The sequence below is a fragment of the Saccopteryx leptura genome, chromosome 7 (assembly GCF_036850995.1).
Source record: "Saccopteryx leptura isolate mSacLep1 chromosome 7, mSacLep1_pri_phased_curated, whole genome shotgun sequence".
NCBI lineage: Eukaryota > Metazoa > Chordata > Mammalia > Chiroptera > Emballonuridae > Saccopteryx > Saccopteryx leptura.
Genome location: NC_089509.1, coordinates 108,660,037 through 108,681,177, shown reverse-complemented (window position 1 = coordinate 108,681,177; position 21,141 = coordinate 108,660,037).

Here is a 21,141-nt window from a genome sequence, read left to right as displayed (position 1 = left end):
TTTTATTTATTTATTTTAGAGAGGAGAGAGAGAGAGAGAGAGAGAGAGAGAAGGGGGAGGAGCAGGAAGCATCAACTCCCATATGTGCCTTGACCAGACAAGTGCAGGATTTTGAACCAGCAACCTCAGCATTCCAGATCGACACTTTATCCACTGCACCACCACAGGTCAGGCATAACCCCTCTTTCAAGATACGTAAGACTAACATCTCTCCAGAAAGTTTCCCCATGCCCCGTCCCTGTCTAACTCCCATGAGGCAAATACTGTTTCAACATTTTCTTCCACAAATTAGTTTTACCTATTTTAAAACATCATAGAAATGGAATTATATATACAGTCTTTCAGGTAAGACTTCATTTCAGCATAACTTTTTAGAGATTCATTACAGTTTTCTCACGAATTGGTAGTTCATTCTTTTTTAGTGCTTCATAATATTCCACAGTGAAAATATACCATAGTTTGCTTTTCTGTTTTTTTCTTGATTATCACCTGAGCTAAGTACACTTGGGGGCTTATTATAAGTAAAGCAGATATATCAACTTGTGTTCTTTACTTCTCTGTCAGCTCCTAGAAGGAGAGTGGCTGGGTCAGGTGGTGAATGTACCGTGTGTTTCATTTTAAAATCTGCTGGACCTTTATCCTAGTTTATTTTCATTTCATTCTCCCACTAGTAGTAATATGAGAATTCTGTCTGTTTTACAGCCTCGCCAACTGGGGTTACTAGTCATTTTAAGTTTAGTGTTATGGCGGAATCTTTTGCTTCTCTGTTTAATGATGTTATTAGACCCGGGGGTCAAAAATAAGAAGGTAAAAATAAGTTCACAGTTTAGACCAAGATGTCATTACAATAGAGAGCTGACTACGAATAAAACTGCACTATAGGCTGTAGCAAATCTTAGTGGTATATTTTCAAATTAAATCTTGCTCTATAATACTCCATAGATACCCATTACAATTATATTTGATTCTCAGAGAATTTTGGGAGAGGGATGTCATAAAAATATTCAGTCCCATAATTTATATTTCCAGGCTCTCAAATAAAAGCCTCTCTGAGAACCTTTGCAAAGGATTGTTACAAAAATTGCATCTCATTGGGGAGTAATAGGAAAAAATGAGAATGAGATTCAGTCATTAGGAATCATTCCCTTTTTTATTTTTATTTGCCCATATTTTACACAATTATTCTCAAAGTTTTAAACATTCAGCAAAACAAATAAACATGCAGCTTAGACCATTTTCATTCTATCTCCCTATGGAAAGAAAAAAATGAGAAGGTGCCGTGACCATGATTTGTTCTGTGTAAGAACTAATTTTTTCATCCCAGGTAAAACGAAAGTAAGAGTCTCACCTCATAATGCTGAGATCATCTAGAAGCGGAAATAGATCCATATGTACTGGTGATTTTTCTGAGAACACCTCTTTAACTTAAGTAATGTTCTCAGATAATAAGATGATATCCCTAATTTGACAGAGACCCACATTCTGGAAAGATCTGGATTATCCCATTCTAAATAGTTTGAGGCTGCTCAGATTAGTTTTGATGAGAAAAGACTCACATGGTTACCAAAATGCACATTCCCAGGTGTTTTCTGTGGCAACCATGATTAACTAAGGGTGAGCTGAGCCCCAAAAACAGCCTGTTCTGTTTTTATTCTTTTTCTTGAGCAAGTTTTGTACAACCAGGGGCTCCCCCAGGAATGCAGGCTTCATGCCTGGACTAGCCCAGTGCACACACACACCCCCACTGGCTTTTCCACCCTGGACTGAACAGAACACTGTACCCCGGTAGGGTTTTGTGCTCTGATTTGTTTTTAAAAGGAAGAAAAAGAAGAAGTATTAGTACCTAGATTTGGTCACACACCCCGCCCAAGGCCCTCCGCTAGCTGAGTGCATGCTAGACTAGAGCTGAAAGGCTTACCGCCATCCGCAAGGTCAAGGTCATGGAGCCCACCACTCCCTCTGCGTTCTTTCCTCTCAGCGTTTTCCCCGGGTTCGCTCTGCTGCAGCCACACTAGCCTCTGGTCCTCACACAGGGCATGCTCATTGCCAACTCAAGGGTGCACTCCTACTGTTCCAACTGCCTGGAGCGACTTCCCCCAGACAGGGGCGATGGGTCCTCCGCTCTGCTCAGGCCCCTGTTCGTGTGTGACCTTCTCGAAGGGGACTTCTCTGATCTCCAGGGCTGAAACTGGATCCAAAGCAGCTCTCCTTCCCTTCCTTCTGATGGTGTCCTACTTTCCATCCTGTGTGTTGTTCCTCCCTGGTGTTTATCACCACCTGGCATGACACATTAAATGAGTTATTTAATACCATGTTATCTACTTACGTGTTTATTATTTTATTGGGTTTTATGCTCCATGAGGGTCAGTGTATTAGCACATTCAGAAATACTATAACACAAACTTCATAAACTGGGTAACTTATAAACAACGAACATTCATTTTCGCAATTCTGGAGATTGTGAAGTCCAAGATCGTGGCGTCAGCAGACGTGGTGTCTGGTGAGAGTCTGGGCTGTCATCAAGGACGCCTTCTTATTGTGTCCTTACATGGCGGAAAGTACTCTCGCATCTCTTTCATAAGGGCGCTTGTCTCAATCACCTTCCTAAGGCCACTTCTTCTAATATCATTGTCTTAGGGGGCAGGGTTTTAACACATGAAATATGGAGGAACATAAACAGTCAACCATAGCAGCTAGGAATGTTCAACTATTTTAAGTTACCTTGAAAACATCAAACAATATCTGTCCCATAGTAAGCCCTTAATAAATTTTTCATAAACTATTGTCAACACTCAGTGTCTAGGTAAGATCAATATATGGGCACATAAAATCACTTTGTAAGTGACAAAATGTCTTATTCAGGTATTTTATTTGCAACTATTAGAAAATATGTAACTTCACTTACAGATATAAAGTTATTTTTTACATAGAGAGTAATTCATTTGTTTTCTAAGATGTATTACATTTATTAAATAAATAAAATTATGTAATGTACATACTACTATTGCATGCAATAAGCTTCTTATAGATAAAAAATTAATAGTTTAGATTATCAGTTAATAAATGCTGGAAAAAAGGGCAAATAATTAAAACTTTTATGAGATTGTTTTTATAACTTTAACATTAAATAAAAGTAATATCCATCTTCCAATCTGGAGAAGAATTTGAAATTTTATGCCTCTGTATTAAGTTGCTTCTGTTTTTATGCATTTCAATAATTCTGTTTATTAATGACATTAATCTGAATGTTGTTTTTCCCAACTTCTTTACTGACCCTTTAACACAAATATTACTTGATAGAAAAAAGAGCTGAGTGGAATTGTGTTTATTTTTCTTCAGTGACTTTAACCTGTTCAAGGTCTAAATTTCCATTATACCCTTGATAAGTTGCATAACCACAGAGATCACTGGGAATATACATCCCAAATCAAACTTCATTCACCATGTAAGCAGAATTCTAATTATAAGGCCAGGAATTAATAGAGACCTTTCTCCTGTCATTGCATTTTTATAATCATTGCTGCCAACACTTCTTGTTCCATAAACACATACAACTCAACACTATCGACAGTAATAGCAGCAGGCCCACTAGGAGTAATAATCACTTCCATCATTAGAAAACTTCCTGTGGACCCTGCAGTGTTCTGAGCACCCCTTTACTCCTCACAACCCTCTGGCAGGAATGATTCTTGTGCCCATTTTACAGCAGGTGAAACTGAGCCAAGAAAGGTAAACATCACACGCTCTGTACTAAAGGTAAAACACTTCAGCACTCAACTCTGAGTGGACATGCTTGTCCACAGCTAATTCGCCACAAGATGGTTTTAATGGTCTAGTTTCCCGTAGGAGCAGAGATAAACAGTTTGTGATCAAAGAGAAGATATTGCCTACGACAGTAGAAATTGATGTTATGGGAAAAGAGTTATTTCAAATCCAGTTTTAACATTTAGGGAGAAAAGGGGGAAACCATGAAGTTAGTGGATACTAGAAATCTAGAACTATTAAGTTTACAAATTAGTTTTAAGAAAATGTTTTCTTACAGTTGATGCTTTCTTGTTTAAATGACAAGGTCATTTTTGAATTTACTTAACTAAATTCCATGACTTTTATGTACATTTTTTTTAACTGAGATTGAAATCTCATGACATAAAATCCACCATACTTGTTACAATATGAATGAATCTAAAAAATGCAATGCTAAGTGAAATAAAAGACCATGTCTATTTATACCAGATGTGCAGGATATGAAAATTCAGAGACAATAAGTAGATTAATGATTGTCACAGGGAGGGAGGGAGAAGAGCATGTGGAGAGACTGCTGAGCTTAAAGAGTTTTCTTTTGGGGGAGTGAAAAAAATGTTTTGGAATTGGATGATGACGATGATGATGTTGGCTGCACACCCATGTGAATGGCAAGGTTTTGAACACATCTGGTATAGGGCCAAAAGGGTCATTGATGGTCCTTTGTTGGGGACAGTACTACCCTTTCTTCCTTAAGCCTTTATTAAAAACCTATACACAGGCCCTGGCCGGTTGGCTCAGCGGTAGAGCGTCGGCCTGGCGTGCGGGGGACCCAGGTTCGATTCCCGGCCAGGGCACATAGGAGAAGCGCCCATTTGCTTCTCCACCACCCCCCTCCTTCCTCTCTGTCTCTCTCTTCCCCTCCCGCAGCCAAGGCTCCATTGGAGCAAAGATGGCCCGGGCACTGGGGATGGCTCCTTGGCCTCTGCCCCAGGCGTTAGAGTGGCTCTGGTCGTGGCAGAGCGATGCCCCAGAGGGGCAGAGCATCGCCCCCTGGTGGGCCGAGTGTCTCCCCTGGTGGGTGTGCCGGGTGGATCCCGGTCGGGCGCATGCGGGAGTCTGTCTGACTGTCTCTCCCCGTTTCCAGCTTCAGAAAAATACAAACAAACAAACAAACAAAAAAAAAAAACCCTATACACAGTCAATAGTCACATAAACGGAAGAACAGATAGGAAAGAGGGTGATGGGAAAAGAGGAAAGTGTCTTTTCAATAATGGGGTTCAGCAGAAAACATCTTAATGGTTAGAAAATAACACATTTCCTAAATGCTTATATCTGTGAACTATTTGCATTTATAATTACAGCTAAGTGTATCTCGGTACTTAATTGCTCTCTGCATTTATTTTTAAAAGAAAACCTGAAGAAATAGCTAAGAGCCCAGCAAGAGGCTCTATTTCTGGGTCACTTTATCACCAACCAATATTCCAAAGTATTGCCTTTCAGAGTAATCATTTTACTTGAGTTATACAATAGAAGAAGCAAGACTAAACTCTCAGGATAATACTTTCTTGCCAAAATTTTTTTCCTTAAAAAAAAGAGTAAAGGACCCAAAAGATTAACTACAAAAAAAAAAAAATGATAATAATTTGATTGACTATTTAGTTGAAAGTAACCAGGAAAGAAATGGTAATGGCAACACAGACACAAAATCTTTGATGGAAACAATGTATTGATAACCTTTAGTTCTTCTGATACTTTTTAAGCCCACCTTCTGATACACTGCTATTTTTCTATGTAGCAAAACATCAAAAAGCACAAATGAGGGCCTGGTCTCTGAACGAAGTAATACATTTTCTTGCTTCAATCACAGAAGCCTAAGGATGGAGACCTCCTCAGTGCTGCTTCAGTAGATGAACCGCTATCTAAAAAAACAAAAACAAAAACAGATGGCCGTTTGTTTAATTTATAAGGGTCTCCAAAGACCAATAACTTGAATTGAACAAAAACAAGAATAAGCTTAGATATTTGATAGAAAGTATTTTTTAACAAAATTACAAATATAGCCAATGATGGTATCATGTGTGTGTGTGTGTGCGTGCGCGCGCGCAAGCGCGCAGGCACGCACAAGAGAGAGGAAGAGAGAAAGAGGAAGGGAGAGATATGAGAAGCATCAATTTGTAGTTGCAGCACTTTAGCTGTTCACTGATTGTTTTCTCATATGTGCCTTGACTGGAGGGCACCAGCTGAGCCAGTGACCCCTTGCTCAAGCCAGCAACCTTGGGTTCAAGCCAGTGACCTTTGGGTTCAAGCCAGAGACCATGAGATCATATTGAGAACTCCAGGCTAAAGCCAGCAACCCCCACGCTCCAGCTGGCAACCTCATGGTTTCTAACCTGGGACTTCAGCATACCAGGTCGATGCTCTATCCACTGTGCCACCACCAATCAGGCACTATACTTTGCTTATTAACTTCCACTTGGGCATTTCTACACTCATCAAACCATATCTAATGTAAAACTCATTGGACCAAATTTCATATAAATCTCAAATAAAAAGTAGACCAGAAATGAATCAAAATCCAACCACCTACCCACTGAGTTGTAATCCTGGCGAGGTCAGCCCCTCCGTATCACTGCAGGTAACAGACTCGGTCAAGTGAGTCGTCTCTGTGAATCCATGTCTATGGGCTGGCATGTGAATTGTTGCTGTGAATAGTCCACTGTAATAGCAGTGAAGTTGGGGAGTGGAAGAGGTCTTGGGAACCCTATGTCAAGACCTTCAACCGAGCCAGACTGCATAAAACCACTTGCCAATGGCTTCACGGAGATTCCATCCAGAGTCCACTAGTCCCATCATTTGCATTTTTCACGCCTACAGAGGAACCAGCCACAGGGCACGTTTGGAAGGACACGAGCCACTCTTGGAAGAAATAACTGAGCAGGCATTTTTAGCTCTCCTTCTGCTGGCAGAGTACCTTCTATTTATTTTTCAAACATATTCAGGGAAAATTACTATTCATTCCTTCCTTTGCCAAACTCACCCTAACAGTACAAGGAACAAAGAAGTTTCTTTGTTCTAATACAATGGCACTAGTCAAAATAGCACAGTTTATTTTGAATAATCTTTACTATAGAGGTAATAAGAGAACAAAAAGTAATAGTTCATTCATTCTCCACTTTGGAATAAAACTTTCTCATCACTACACAAATCACAAACTTCAGTGAGACATTTTTCATCCTCAGATGAAAATCCAAGGATGTCTTGCCACTTAAAATAACAGACACGGAAAATAATATTTCTTGAAGATGAACATGTTTTTGCTACCAAAAGCAATGCAGTAGGCCCAGAAAATAGGACCCTTCCAGACAGGTCACAAGATCATTGTTGTCAAGTTTGAAATTGAAAACTATTTTACTGAAATATCACTGGTAGGAAAAATTTCTTATATGACATTACATAGTAATAGATGACAAAAATATTTTCTCATAAATTATCCTGTTTTTTTTACATTCATTACCAGTTACTTAACATATCCGCTCATATCCATTCTCTACCCTGGCACTTGTGACGTGTCTTGACTGAACTCCTCCATTTGGCCAGAAAGAGAGAGAGGGAAGAAGAGAAGGAAATTGCCTCTCCATTGGGTGGCACCAATGGTAAGTGTTTCAGAAACCAGAGAAAATTAACTGAGGATTATCAGCCTGTTTTGCCTATAAATGGTGTTAGCATTGTCCTCATTTGGTGAGTAGATGCCCACTTGATCCTCTGTTTTCAATGTGGCATTCACACTGGCCAGTTCAGAGTCCTTTTGGTTCATCCTCTCCAGAGAATAAATCTCCAGCTGTAGGTTGATATTTGAGTAGTCAACTGGATAAATGAGGTACAAAAGGCATGGGGAAACAAGGTGTGATGGGGCAGGTTTCTTGGACAGTGAGGGGCTCTCTGAGGAGTTGACAATTGAACGGTGTACTGGACAGAGTGAGGGGTTCTGTGACCTGGATGTTTTATTGCCATGGTGTAGATGTGGCTCAGTTGTTCAATAATGCAGCCAGAATCCTTGTCTTAGTGAGCTTGGGCTGCGATAACTATTAACCACAGGTTTGTAGCTGGAACAACAGAAATGTATTGTCTCACAGTTCTGGAAACTCAAAGTCCATGGTCAAGGTACCATAAAATTTGGTGGTGTTTGGTGAGAACTTATTCTCTTACTCTTTGACCTCAAAATAGCCTTTCAACTGGGTGTGCATGGAGATACAGAGAGAGAGCAAGCATTCTAGTATCTCTTCTTCTAAGGACATTAATCCTATCAAATCAGGGCCTACCCTTGTGACTCATTGAAGATTAATTACTTCTTTATAGGCCAATTTCCCAATACAGCCATACCAGGGATTGGGGCTTTGACATATGAATTTAAGGGGACACAAACATTCGATCTCTAACAGTCTTACATCTAAGAAGTGTCAGAGATGGGACTGTAAGCCAGGGCCCCTTAGCTGCAAACCTCACTGTCTGTCATGGCACAGAACAGCACGCCATAGGATAAGGCTGCTCTTAAGACAGAGTAGGACAATGAATGGGGAAATGCTTTGTAATTATTTATATTAAATATATAAATATAACTCTTATTATTATTATCTCCAGGAAGGTTAATGTTTCTTACAAGATGAACATCATTAAATGTCCTGGAGTTCCATCTCCATGTGACCTATTAGTGTAGTAAACAAGTGTCAAGTAATAAGAATTAAATAATCAAAATAATAACTGGGTGGAATCCACAGACTTTAAAGGGTCCAAACATAGCAAGTCTGGTATAATTTATTGAATTACAAAAATGTTCAGGATGTTGATCAAGTCATTACAATGTTGACTTCTTCCTTCTCTACTCCATTTTCCTCCTTCATTTCAAACATAATTCTCTATACTCCTATTCAAGGTACTGGCCAAAGGAAGACAGGTCAACAGAGCATCATTCAGTAAAGGAAGTGCTGAAAAGCAAAATGTTGACATCATGAAGGCTATTGAAGCCATTACCTCTAGGACTAGGAGCAAACATATACTGACTGCCGAGGTGACACTACCCTCTTTAGGGCTTATAATGGCAAAAGTTAATCCAAGAGGAAGACTGAGTAATACTATGGAACATGAACCAATGAAAGGTGACTCTCTTTGGGGAAGAGGGAGTGCCTTTTTCAAAGTCCAGAGGCACTGTGGTCTGTTTAAAGCTGTTACAATAAATGGGGCCAAAGCAGAAACACCACGCTATGAAAGACTCTAAGTGAAAATGAAAATTTTTCACATCCCATTTTATTAATGATTAATAATAACCAAAGTTGTGCGCAGCTATAATAGACAGAATTCTCTTTGTCTATGAAACCAGACACATTTCCAGCCAACTGGCTTTCTAAAACCAAAGTGTTTCTAATGGGTCGCTTTTGGGGGGAGGTTGTTTCTGTAACAGTTTTACTCTCAGGAGTAGTATTTGTGAGTAGTGGCCTCTCAGAAAGACAAAACATTCCACTGGTGTGGTGTGAGTTCTCCTCACAGACCTGCATGTGATGATCCTAGGATCATCATCATGTGATCATCGGAAGAATGTCAATGCTTGTAGACTGTGCTCAAGTTTTCTCTGACCCAAGACACCCAAGAGATCAAATAGTATGGTCCCCATTGATCACTGTGGCTATGTCCTTGAAGTAGCTCTTAGTGAGGGGACTGGGGTCAGAACAAGGGTGGGAGGGGTCAGAGGAACCTCTGATGGCCAGATGCGTCTCACAGGTCGACCAGCAATCACATCCTCTCCATAACGTCCTCCAACAACTTACAAGCACAAGCACACCAACACACACAGACAGCCTAAGCTGAGAATTACTATAAGCCAGGGCTCCTTAGCTGCAAACCTCACTGTCTGTCATGGCACAGAACAGCACGCCATAGGATAAGGCTGCTCTTAAGACAGAGTAGGACAATGAATGGGGAAATGCTTTGTAATTATTTATATTAAATATATGAATGTAACTCTTACTATTATTATCTCCAGGAAGGTTAATGTTTCTTACAAGATGAACATCATTAAATGTCCTGGAGTTCCATCTCCATGTGACCTATTAGTGTAGTAAACAAGTGTCAAGCTATAAGAATTAAATAATCAAAATAATAACTGGATGGAATCCACAGACTTTAAAGGGTCCAAACACAGCAAGTAAAGTTCTCCTTTAAAAAAATAAACAAACATTCAAAACATTCAGACAGGCAATGCAAGGGTCAGTGGGAGACCCTTGAATTGTCTGATTTCCTGTAGGATTTGGAGGATGACAGGGAGGTAGGAAGAGAGAAAGAGAGCCAGAGAGTCAGGAAAGAGGACCAGCTTGCCCAGCCCTGTGGATCACTGCATTGTTCAGGCATTCTTTCAACACGGTTTTAGTCAACGTGCCTGTGACTATGTACATACACACATACACACATCATGTTGCCTAATACAAATAACATACTGGAGAAGAGCGGTGTTCAAAAGACCTCCCAGGATGACGGGTGTATTCTATGTGTGCCCCGCCCAATCCAACAGCTGCTGGTGACTCTCAACTATTGATCTCATCTCAAAAGTCTCAACTATATCAGCAAAGACCCTTCTTCTAAATATGATCTTTTTGGGAGATACAGTGCAGCCCACTCCAAGTACCACACTGACCTGGTGGCCATGGAAGGACCCACACAGACCTCCATCGAGAGAACACTTAATGGGGAACACTATTGCCTAACAGCCTCACTGGGTTGTCACACCTGCACATCTGCCATGAGCATGCGCAAACCACACTACCCCCGAACAGTTGGTCGGTGCTGAGCCCAGCAGGGTTACCAGTGCTAGAGATTCCTGCCCAACGCAGGATTTTTTCTAAGAAGCCACTTTTGCTTAGGGACGCCACACTGGCCTGGCCACGTTGTCAGCAGTCTGACGTTTTTCCTTATCCATCCATTCCTTCTCTGCCCCCTAACTCTCCCTGCCCATTTCTGGCTCCTTCCCCTCTGCGCTGCACAGGCATTCCCCTAATAAATTTCCTGTACATCGAATTCTGTCTCGCATCTGCTTCTTGGAAGGACCGGACTTGTACCGTCAAGTTCCAGGACTGCAACTGTGAACAAGGTAAGCTCAGTCCCTGCTTTCAAGGAGTTCAAAAATACAGAGATAGCGGCCAACGCACAGGGATGTGTTTTTTTTTACCATTTTGATAAGCATTACAAAGGAACTGTCTGGAGTTTCATAAGGGAATGCACTGTGGTCTCCTAACCTGGCCAGGGGTTCATGGAGGCATCTCCAAGGAAGGGACACTTCAGCTAAGACCTTAAGCTAGGACCAGAGGGATAGGTAGGGATTTCCAAGGGCAGACGTGGGAAGAGTTTTCAGGCCAAGACCGACAAGATGCGTGCAGACCCTGAGGTGAGCAGCCTCCCACATCAGAGAAGGATCTGCGGAGGGACATGCGTGCAGACCCTGAGGTGAGCAGCCTCCCACATCAGAGAAGGATCTGCGGAGGGACACGGGGACTGAGGCCAGAGCAGCACAGCGATGAAAATTGAAAGGTAAGCAGATTATTCAGCCTTCACGACAGGCCTGTGAACAGATCAGAAGCTCACCGTGAATACTGAGCAGGATAACCGTGATAAAGTCATATCTGAATGAAATTGTAGAAAATCAAAGAGTATAAAGACATCTCAGGCCCTGGCTGGCTGGCTCAGTGGTAGAGCGTCGGCCTGGCATGCAGAGGTCCTGGGTTCGATTCCCGGCCAGGGATTCCACCCCTCCCCCCTCCTTCCTCTGTCTCTCTCTTCCCCTCCCGCAGCCGAGGCTCCATTGGAGCAAAGATGGCCCAGGCGCTGGGGATGGCTCCTTGGCCTCTGCCCCAGGCGCTAGAGTGGCTCTGGTTGCGGCAGAGCGATGCCCCGGAGGGGCAGAGCATTGCCCCCTGGTGGGCAGAGCGTCGCCCCTGGTGGACGTGCTGGGTGGATCCTGGTCGGGCGCATGCGGGAGTCTGTCTGACTGTCTCTCCCCATTTCCAGCTTCAGAAAAAATACAAAAAAAAAAAAAAAAAAAGAAAAAAGACATCTCACAGTTATTAATAAAGGAATGAGCATTTAAGTTTTCAACTTGCTTATTAACAATAGGCACCAAAAGGCAGTAGAACAATTGTATTCAGATGTTAATTTTTATTTCTCTGATTAATTATTTGTTTATTTACATATCTATTTATTTTGCTGAACAAATGAATTCCTTTTATCCAGAGAGTCCACACCAGTACAATTACCTTCACGTGGGCAAGGATACTGGAGAAATAAAAGTTGAATGGACAGAGAGAACAATGCAGATCCCACCCATATCTCTTCATAGGGTGGGGGTGTGGCTGAAGCCACAATGTTTTCTCTGATTCCATCAACAATGACCAACACGGAGATGAAATGGAGGCAAATGGGAGAAAGAAAAGACCTAGGGCATTTAAATCACTGCACTTGCATCTCTCTACTGTCACTTTCAGAGCCATTTCACAATTTCATAGTTGACAGATGATGTTTAAAAGAAAGGTTAATGACGTACAGTGACAGCTGGGAATTTTCAGAGGTCCTTATAGATGTTATGGAATTTTACATTTAACTAAACTCTCATTCACAAATGAGGACAAAATAAAAGCTTGTTTAGTTAACACAAGCATAGATTACACTTCCACCAACCCTCATTAAAAGAACTGGTAAGCCCTCGCTGGTTGGCTAAGTGGTAGAGCATCGGCCCAGTGTGTGGATGTCCCCGGTTTGATTCCCAGTCAGAGCACACAAGGGAAGTGACCATCTGCTTCTCCACCCCTCCCTCTTCTGTCTCTCTCTCTCTTCCACTCCTACAGCCATGGCTCAATTGCATTGGTCCCAGGCCCTGAAGATGGCTCTGTGGAGCCTCCGCCTCCGGTGCTAAAAATAGCCCAATTGAAAACATGGCCCCAGATGGGCAGAGCATTGGCCCCAAATGGAGGGTTGCTGGGTAGATCCAGGTCTAGGTTTATGCAGAAGTCTGTCTCTATCTCTCCTCCTCTCACTTGGAAAAGGAAGAAAAAATAGAGAAGAAAAAGAAGAACTGGTAAAAAAGAAAATGCACAAAAGCAAGAAGAAAGATGAATCCAGGGGCAAAATGGGGTAATCATAGAAACAATCTGATGACCACAAAAAAAACAAAGCTTATTTTTCAAAACCAAATTCTAAATAACAATAACAAATAAGAAATATTTCAAGAAAATTTAAATTATATTAGGTTTTGCAGTGGTCAAAAGGAGAAAAAATATTGAATAACTTTTCACATTATAAAAAAATGTACATTAAACAATTAATGGTATATATTAGAATAAAATAAAACCAATATACTAATTCCAAACCAGCAGCATAACAACAAACAAGTTTGGGGTGCTTACTGATAGCCACTGTGGGAGGTGCTTGCGAGCATCCTCACCCCTCCCCATGGGAGAAATGCGCCTGTGCAGCCCTTTCCAGCAGGTCCTCACAGAGAAGCTAAGTAACTGGCCCAAGGTCATGTAGCCAGGAGGCGGCAGAGCCAGAACTCAACCCAGAGAGCGTTTTCCGAGGCTGGTTCTTTTTTTTTTTTTTTTTTTTTTGTATTTTTTCTGAAGCTGGAAACAGGGAGAGACAGTCAGACAGACTCCTGCATGCGCCCGACCGGGATCCACCCGGCACGCCCACCAGGGGCGACGCTCTGCCCACCAGGGGGCGATGCTCTGCCCCTCCGGGGCGTCGCTCTGCTGCGACCAGAGCCACTCTAGCACCTGGGGCAGAGGCCAAGGAGCCATCCCCAGCACCCGGGCCATCTTTGCTCCAATGGAGCCTTGGCTGCGGGAGGGGAAGAGAGAGACAGAGAGGAAGGAGGGGGGGGGTGGAGAAGCAAATGGGCGCTTCTCCTATGTGCCCTGGCCGGGAATCGAACCCGGCTCCCCCGCACGCCAGGCCGACGCTCTACCGCTGAGCCAACCGGCCAGGGCCAGAGGCTGGGTCTTCAACATCCGTGCCACCTAAAGGGAATTGTATTAAGCCATCAGATACCAAGGGTAGAGGAAGATAAGGGAGCAGAGACAAAAGAATTGCAAATAGAGAATACAAATAGAAATAAATCCAAATCGATTGATAATAACAATAAATGTAAGTGGATTTTAAAAGTTTATCCCTTGGGAAAATAAACCACAGTTTACACAGCAGCCTACAGAGCGCACATGATCTGGCTCTCCATGACCTTGCTGGCATTTTCTAGTATTTTCTCCATTCCACATTCTATTCAGTTCACACTAGACTCCGTGATGTCCTCAGATGTAGAGAGTACAGTTCCATCAGTGCTTTGTTCTCTCTGTCACAGTGTCTGAAATGTTGTTTTCCCACCAGTTGTTTTCTCCCTTCCCGCAGGTCACTTTCACAATGACATCTTTCTGAATTGCTCTATTTAAAAATGAATTTAACATTGAACTTTCACTGCCCTCACTTGGCATTCTGTGCCCCTTTCTCTTGCTTTATATTTCTATTTCCCTTCTAACATGCTTTACATTGTGTTTATTCACTGTGTTTCTTTGCCGTCTTCTAACTAGAATATATATTTCATAAAGGTAGGAAGTTCTGTCTTTTGATCACTAGTAAATGTCGAGTGCTTTAAACAAGGCTTGACACATGGTAAAAAGTAAATAAATATTGAATGAATGAATGAATGAGATGATAACAATAGACATTTTGAAATCCTTAGAGCTAAATGAAAGTGTCACATAATAAAATAAATGGAAAGTTTCTATGGATAAAATTACAAAATATTATTAAAGTACTTAAAGTAGATCTGAATAAATGTCATAACAAGAACTCAATAAGGTAAAGATGTCATTTCTTCCCGTTTGGCCCATAAATTCCAAGATGGATTTTTATGCAACTACAAATACTGGGGCTCAGCAGAGGGAAATAACTTGCTTACAGTCACACAGCTCTAAGGTGCCAAAGCTTAGATCAGGCCGCACAGACAGGTCTGCTCCCTGACTGTCTGTGCCTTTCCAACCTTCCCCACTCTTCACCTCAGAAAGCCTCCCTCTGCGGGACCAAGGCTAGACAGCAGGTGAAACGATCAACCAGCAACCTTGCGTTCTCCAACTTGATGCTACTCAACTAACACTTCTTGAAAACTCACTAATTTTACAGCACTGAGGTGCATTTGTCAGCATAAATTCATTTCATTTTCTCAGTTTGCCATAGAGATAACTATCCATCCATATGTTCCCTTTACAGATGAAGATAGTGAAAAGACTCAGGGAAGAAAAAAAGAGTTGACTGGGTCTGGCAGCTGGACGTCCATGGAGCTAGACCCTTACAGGATATCTTGCTTGGAGACTTAAACTTGGCCCTCAGTAAACGTTCACTGAAGCAAGCTGATCTTGGAACGCTGCATAACTGTTCTGGTCCTTAGCTTCTCAAGGAAGAGAATGACTCTGCCGCCCAGGGACTTCATCTATTCCAACTTGTTTTGTTGGATCTGCGCAGTATATCTGAAAGTGTCAATTAGTTACCCATCTATAAAAATGTAGAGATCCCACAAAATCTAGATTCTCAGCATCATTTGCAAAGCCGAAGGAACTGGAAATACTGGAGCTGCAGCCCTTTCTGCCAAGTGTCTGGTGCTGAATAGTTGCTGACTCAGCATCTTCTTTCATCATCATCATCATCATCATCATCATCACCTGCCTCTCTGTGTAAGCATTTACTTTATAATTTCTGCAACTCCCAGATTTTATTAGTACGATTTAGTGACTTAGCGTCAGGGTAGAAGTTAGAACCTTGGGACCCAGGATCTTCTCGTTCGTTATATCAGTTCACATTTTTTTGCACACACAGGGCCAGTCTCAGGGAGTCCTTGGATTTCTTATTCTCGTTGGAAACTCACCTCAGGACAGGGGTGGCCCATCAGATGGTAGACATTCCTTCCCATGGCTGTCCATGAAAGTCTGCTTGTACACAAAGCTGGCCAAACCAAGGTCACCTCACCTGTGCACCTGTGGCTGCACAGGGAAACAGTTCACTTCTTTCGTGTGAGTCAGACCCTGGTGCCTCGAAATGTCCCTCTCACAGGCTTCTCAGCACTTCATGGAGGTCGGTCCCATCAAACCCTTTCCACATGACTGCTCTGCCACTGTGTGGCGCTCACATGTCAAGACAACGGCGAGACGGCAGACTGTCAAATCTGCTCCTGAGCCGGGGCTCACAGCAACACCAGATGCTTTCGGTCACCTGGGAAATCACTCTGACAATAGCTACATATTAAGTTCAAGGTCAAGGTGAATTCCCAGTAAATGCTGCAAAAATGGAAGTTCTCAGCAGTTGTTTAAATAAGTTATAACAAACAGCAGGACGTATGCCTACTTGAAAAAGGAGACGTGAGGTTTCATATAAGTGACATTTTTGTAGTATGTCTTCGTGGGTAAGGGGTTGAGTTTCTCCACCCAGAAGGATGCACTGTCGAGTGAAGAGGATGCAGTCAAACTCCCCGGTTTCTAATCTAAACTCCCTCAACTTCGGTCACTGACCAAAACTGCAGGTTCTGACAGAGGAGGAAGCCACATGTCAATCTTACATACCATATTTCAGGAAAGCATGATTTTATGTCCAGAAAGAGGACATGCTGTGTGATTATTTGTTTGAGGAGGATTGAAGGAAGGAGCTTGGTGCGACTCTCTCTGGTCTGGGAAGCAGATGTGCTAATGCAATCTCCTGTTTAAAAACTTGGCCCCTGCCTGACCTGTGGTGGCGCAGCGGATAAAGCATCGACCTAGGAAGCTGAGGTCACAGGTTTGAAACCCTGGGCTTAGCAGGTCAAGGCACATATGGGAGTTGATACTTCCTGCTCCTCCCCCTTTGTGTCTCCTCTCTCAAATGAATAAATAAAATTTTTAAAAAATAAATAAAAACTTGGCTCTCAGATGTGGGAAGAGCCAAAGACCTGCTCTGTCAGCTCAGTGCCGACTCCTGCTGGAGACTGGAGGCATGAGGTTGATTACGGCGGCTGCCTGGTGGAGATGACGAGGAAATTAGCTGTGTGGGCTTCAGGGGCAAACACCCTCAATAACAGGGACAGCAGCGACCAGGGCCCTAAATCAGAAATGTGCCTGGAGCATTGACAGAATTGAGGAGCCAGTGTAACTGGGCCAGAGCAGAGTGCTGGAGCAGGGGAGGGAGGGGCTACAGGTGAAATCAGAGAAGAGCCAGAGACGAGATCACTAAGACCTCTGCTGAGCCTGGGGGGGCAGAGGGGGGCGGTCACAGGAGACTCTGTTCAGAGAACCAACACCCAGGTGCATTTAAGCATGTTTGCAACCGCTGGGCATGCAAATTTCCTTTTTCAACTGTCAATTTTATGAAATCTAAATACAGACAAAGTATTTCCAGTGAAAATTTAGTGTCTAAATTGTGATGGGCTTTAACTGTAAAATACACACTGCATTTTAAAGACTTAGCATGAGAAAAACTATATAAAATATCTTATTTGCAATTTTTATATTTACTTGCATGTTGAAGTGCTAATATCTGGGATATACTGTGTTAAATAAGACATATTAAAATTAATGTTTCTTTTACTTTTTAATGTGACTACTAGAAAATGTATAATTGCACATGTGGTTTTATAATGGCATATGTGTTCTGTTGGACAGTACTGCTCTAGAATAATCGTAAAGCTTTTATATGCCTACAAATACACCAGGGAGCTTCCTAATTTACTGCAAAAGAGTCCACAATAGGTCTAGGGTTGTGCTCAAGACACATGTTAAGCAAGCACTCCCAGGTGTCTGAAGAGTCTGAAAACCCCTGATCTAGAAAGAGAGCTCACACTCTTGATTTTGTTAGTTCAAAATAAAGTCCCAAAGCTCCATCAGGGAGTCATGGTGACTGTGACCAGGGCTCTTCTACAAACCAACAACTACCTGCTCTGCTAGCCTTTGGGCTAGATCCCCAAACCAGTTCCTGCGTGAATTACCTGTGAGCCCTTGCCATGAACTTCCGATGCTGTGTCTACTTGTCAGACTCGACTCCCTGGGGTCTAGCACTGGAATCGTGCTCCCTGAGCCTCTGTCACCACTTCCCCCTCCTCTCATGTCACCCAGTAAGCTGTCTCCTTCACTGGACAAGTCAGTTTCCAACACGGGGCTCTCTGAGTCCATATTCTCTCACTGCATAAGACATTCGCATCCCTTTAAAAAAACAAATCCCAAATAGTTAGCGAATTGTCAATTCTCTCTTAGCTTTAAATAAAAATTTACTAATTCTAAGCAGCTTGCATTCATTCATCCAATTTTTTTAATCAGTTTTTATTTTTTTATTTTATTTATTCATTTTTAGAGAGGAGAGAGAGAGACAGAGAGGGAGAGAGAGGAGAGAGAGACAGAGAGAGAGAAGAGGGGAGGAGCTGGAAGCATCAACTCCCCTATGTGCCTTGACCAGGCAAGCCCAGGGTTTCGAACCGGCAACCTCAGCATTTCCAGGTCGACGCTTTATCCACTGCGCCACCACAGGTCAGGCAGTATTACAATTATTAAAGGCTAAAACTAGTTTGGTAAAGAAAGTTTCCAGTTCTCACTAGCTAACTGTCTGACTTATTTGAAAGTCAAAAAGTTCCCCCAAAATGCAATGTCAGTTCATTTTAATAAATGTCTTTCGCATCTATTTTATTTTTACAACTTAATTTTTTTCATTATGGGAGACTTTTGGATAACTATAGAATTTTTAAAAGTTCAGATAACATACAGAAGTCAATAAAAATTATCCAAAATTTTATGAGACAGAGATAGAACTTGTATTACTTTAGGAGTTCTTCTAATTGTTTTTACATGGTTTTAATTTTATTTTATATATAGTTGGATATACTATTTTTTCACTCAATATTGTTAGTTCATAAAATTATTTTATTTTTTTCAACTATACACTCCTTTCACAAGGAACATAAACTTTGTCTTGTTAAGTTTCCTATCTTAGTAAAATGCTAAATTTTCTTCACTATAAACCTTACCAACTTAAAAAAGTAACTACTGAGCTTTTTCTCTGTGAGGGCCTCTTGTCAGTGCAATACTTTTCAATAATTTTTTTCTAAATAGTTATTAATAGTGTTTTGAAAAACTCCTGGTTTTTAAGTGTTTATTTTTTAACTTAGGGGTAGATTACAAAATAACATTTTTGATTCATTTTAGGGGCTTTCTAGCTATACATGCAAATTGTCTACAAATACTGACATCTTTATATTTCAAAAGTTATACAAGCTACTTTTATTTCTTGCTTTGTTGACTGAATACAATTTCAAGAATGATCTTTACTACCCACTTTGGGGGAATATTTTCCACAGAACACTTACAGAAGGTATGTCAGTATACTCTAAGCTAGTTGGATGCCTTCAAGAGAACACATTTAGACCTGGATATCATCGTTCAGGGAGCCTATCAACAAATGGAAACCTGTTTGAAGGAGAGCAGCCACGATGGACTCAAAGCCCGCGAACCCACATTAGGTCACAAACAGTTGAAAAATTGAAATATTTATTCAGAAAGTAGACACTCATTACAACATGATGGAACAAGAATTTTCATTAAAACAGGAATTAGACATATGCTTCTCCTCACCAAAGAGATGTGCTAAGAACAAACTACATGGAGGCCAATTTTTAAGCAATGTAAATAATTTTAATTAAGAAGGAAGTGGAGGCCTTAGCCAGGTGGAGCAGTAGATAGAGCGCCATCCTGGCCAGCCAAAGTCATGGGTTTGATCCCCAGTCAAGGCACATATGAGAAGCATACCTAAATGGAACAACTAAGAGGAACAATGAAGTGATGCTTTTTTCTCTCTCTCTCCCTTCCCCCTCACCTCACTTCCTCTCTCGCTCTCTCTCAAATCAATGGGAAAAAATTATAAAAAGTAAGTAAGGACACCATCTCTCAGGGGAAATATTCAAATACAGGGTGAATAATCCATTACAGAGATGTTGTGAAACAGATTTGATCATCTGATAGGTAGTTAGACTAGATGGCCTTTAAGATTCATCTTACTCCGTATTTCACATTTCCACAACCACTTCGTTTACCAAAATTCACTTAAATACAAATAGAAATAGTGTCGTTGATCCTTGAACAACATGGGGTTTGGGAGTGTCAACCAACACACAGTCAGTAATCTGTGTATAATATTTAACTCCCCCCAAATTTAGTTGTCCCTCAGTATCTTGGGAGATTGGTTCCAGGAACTCCCACGAACATCAAAATCTCAAGTGGAGCTCAAGTGCCCAATATAAAACGGGCTAGATCAATGTACACATTTGGCCTTTTGCATCCAGGGGCTCCAAACCATGGTTGGAAAACAATGCAAGTATTTATGGGGAAAAAAATTCACATATAATGGGACCCATACAGTTCAAACTAGTATTGTCCAAGGGCCAACTGTATATCAAAACAGCCTCATTATTTTTAGACTAACTAAAAAGTAAGCACATCTTAAAATTTAAATATGTAAAATAAATTTGTATGACTAAAAATGAAATATTTTCTTCAATAATTTCTTCCATTTTCAGCCTTGATCAATCCACAAATATGTATTAAGATAGACAAAAACATCAGAACACTTAGAAAACAGAAAGAAATGAACGTGCAGGTTAAACTAGCACCATGAATATTTTTCTGACCATTTTTACCCGGTTGCAAAAGAGCATATATGTTTAAACATTAATTGAAATTCCAAACAGATATTGCTATCAGAGTATATTTATCAGAACTATTGAAGATTCGTACTGCTCATTCCCAACAAAGAAAATTCATCAGGAAGTAGGTAATAAAAGCTGTTAACTGTTTCATGTCTTGGTCATTCAAGATTAATGTTACACCTATATCTCCTTACATTCCCAAAATATCCCTGGGCAGCCTTTGCCCAAGCAAACACTCTTAAAATCAAATAACAGCAAAAAACATTTGTAAGATAGAAACCTACTGAAAGGTGGTTCTATGATCCTTGACCTTATCTAGAGGGACTTAGGTATAATTAAAAGCATTTTATTTAAATAACCTCCCTGCAGTTCATATGACCCCCTATGTTTTTTACGGTTACTGTTACCCTTAATCAACAGGTGTCAACATTAATAATTTACCCAAAAAACACAGAATTATGACATATTTTACAGAGAAGGCAATACCTCATTCTTATCTGCCAGTTTTGATGTACTTGTGACAGTTGATAATTCTATGAAAAGTTTCATCCCAGAAGTAGCAACAGAGAAAAGAAGAAACATGAGTGGCTGGTAGGATGGTGAGTTCATGATAAAAACAAGAAACCATTCCTCTTGCACATTTTGGAGCATTCTCTTCCGAC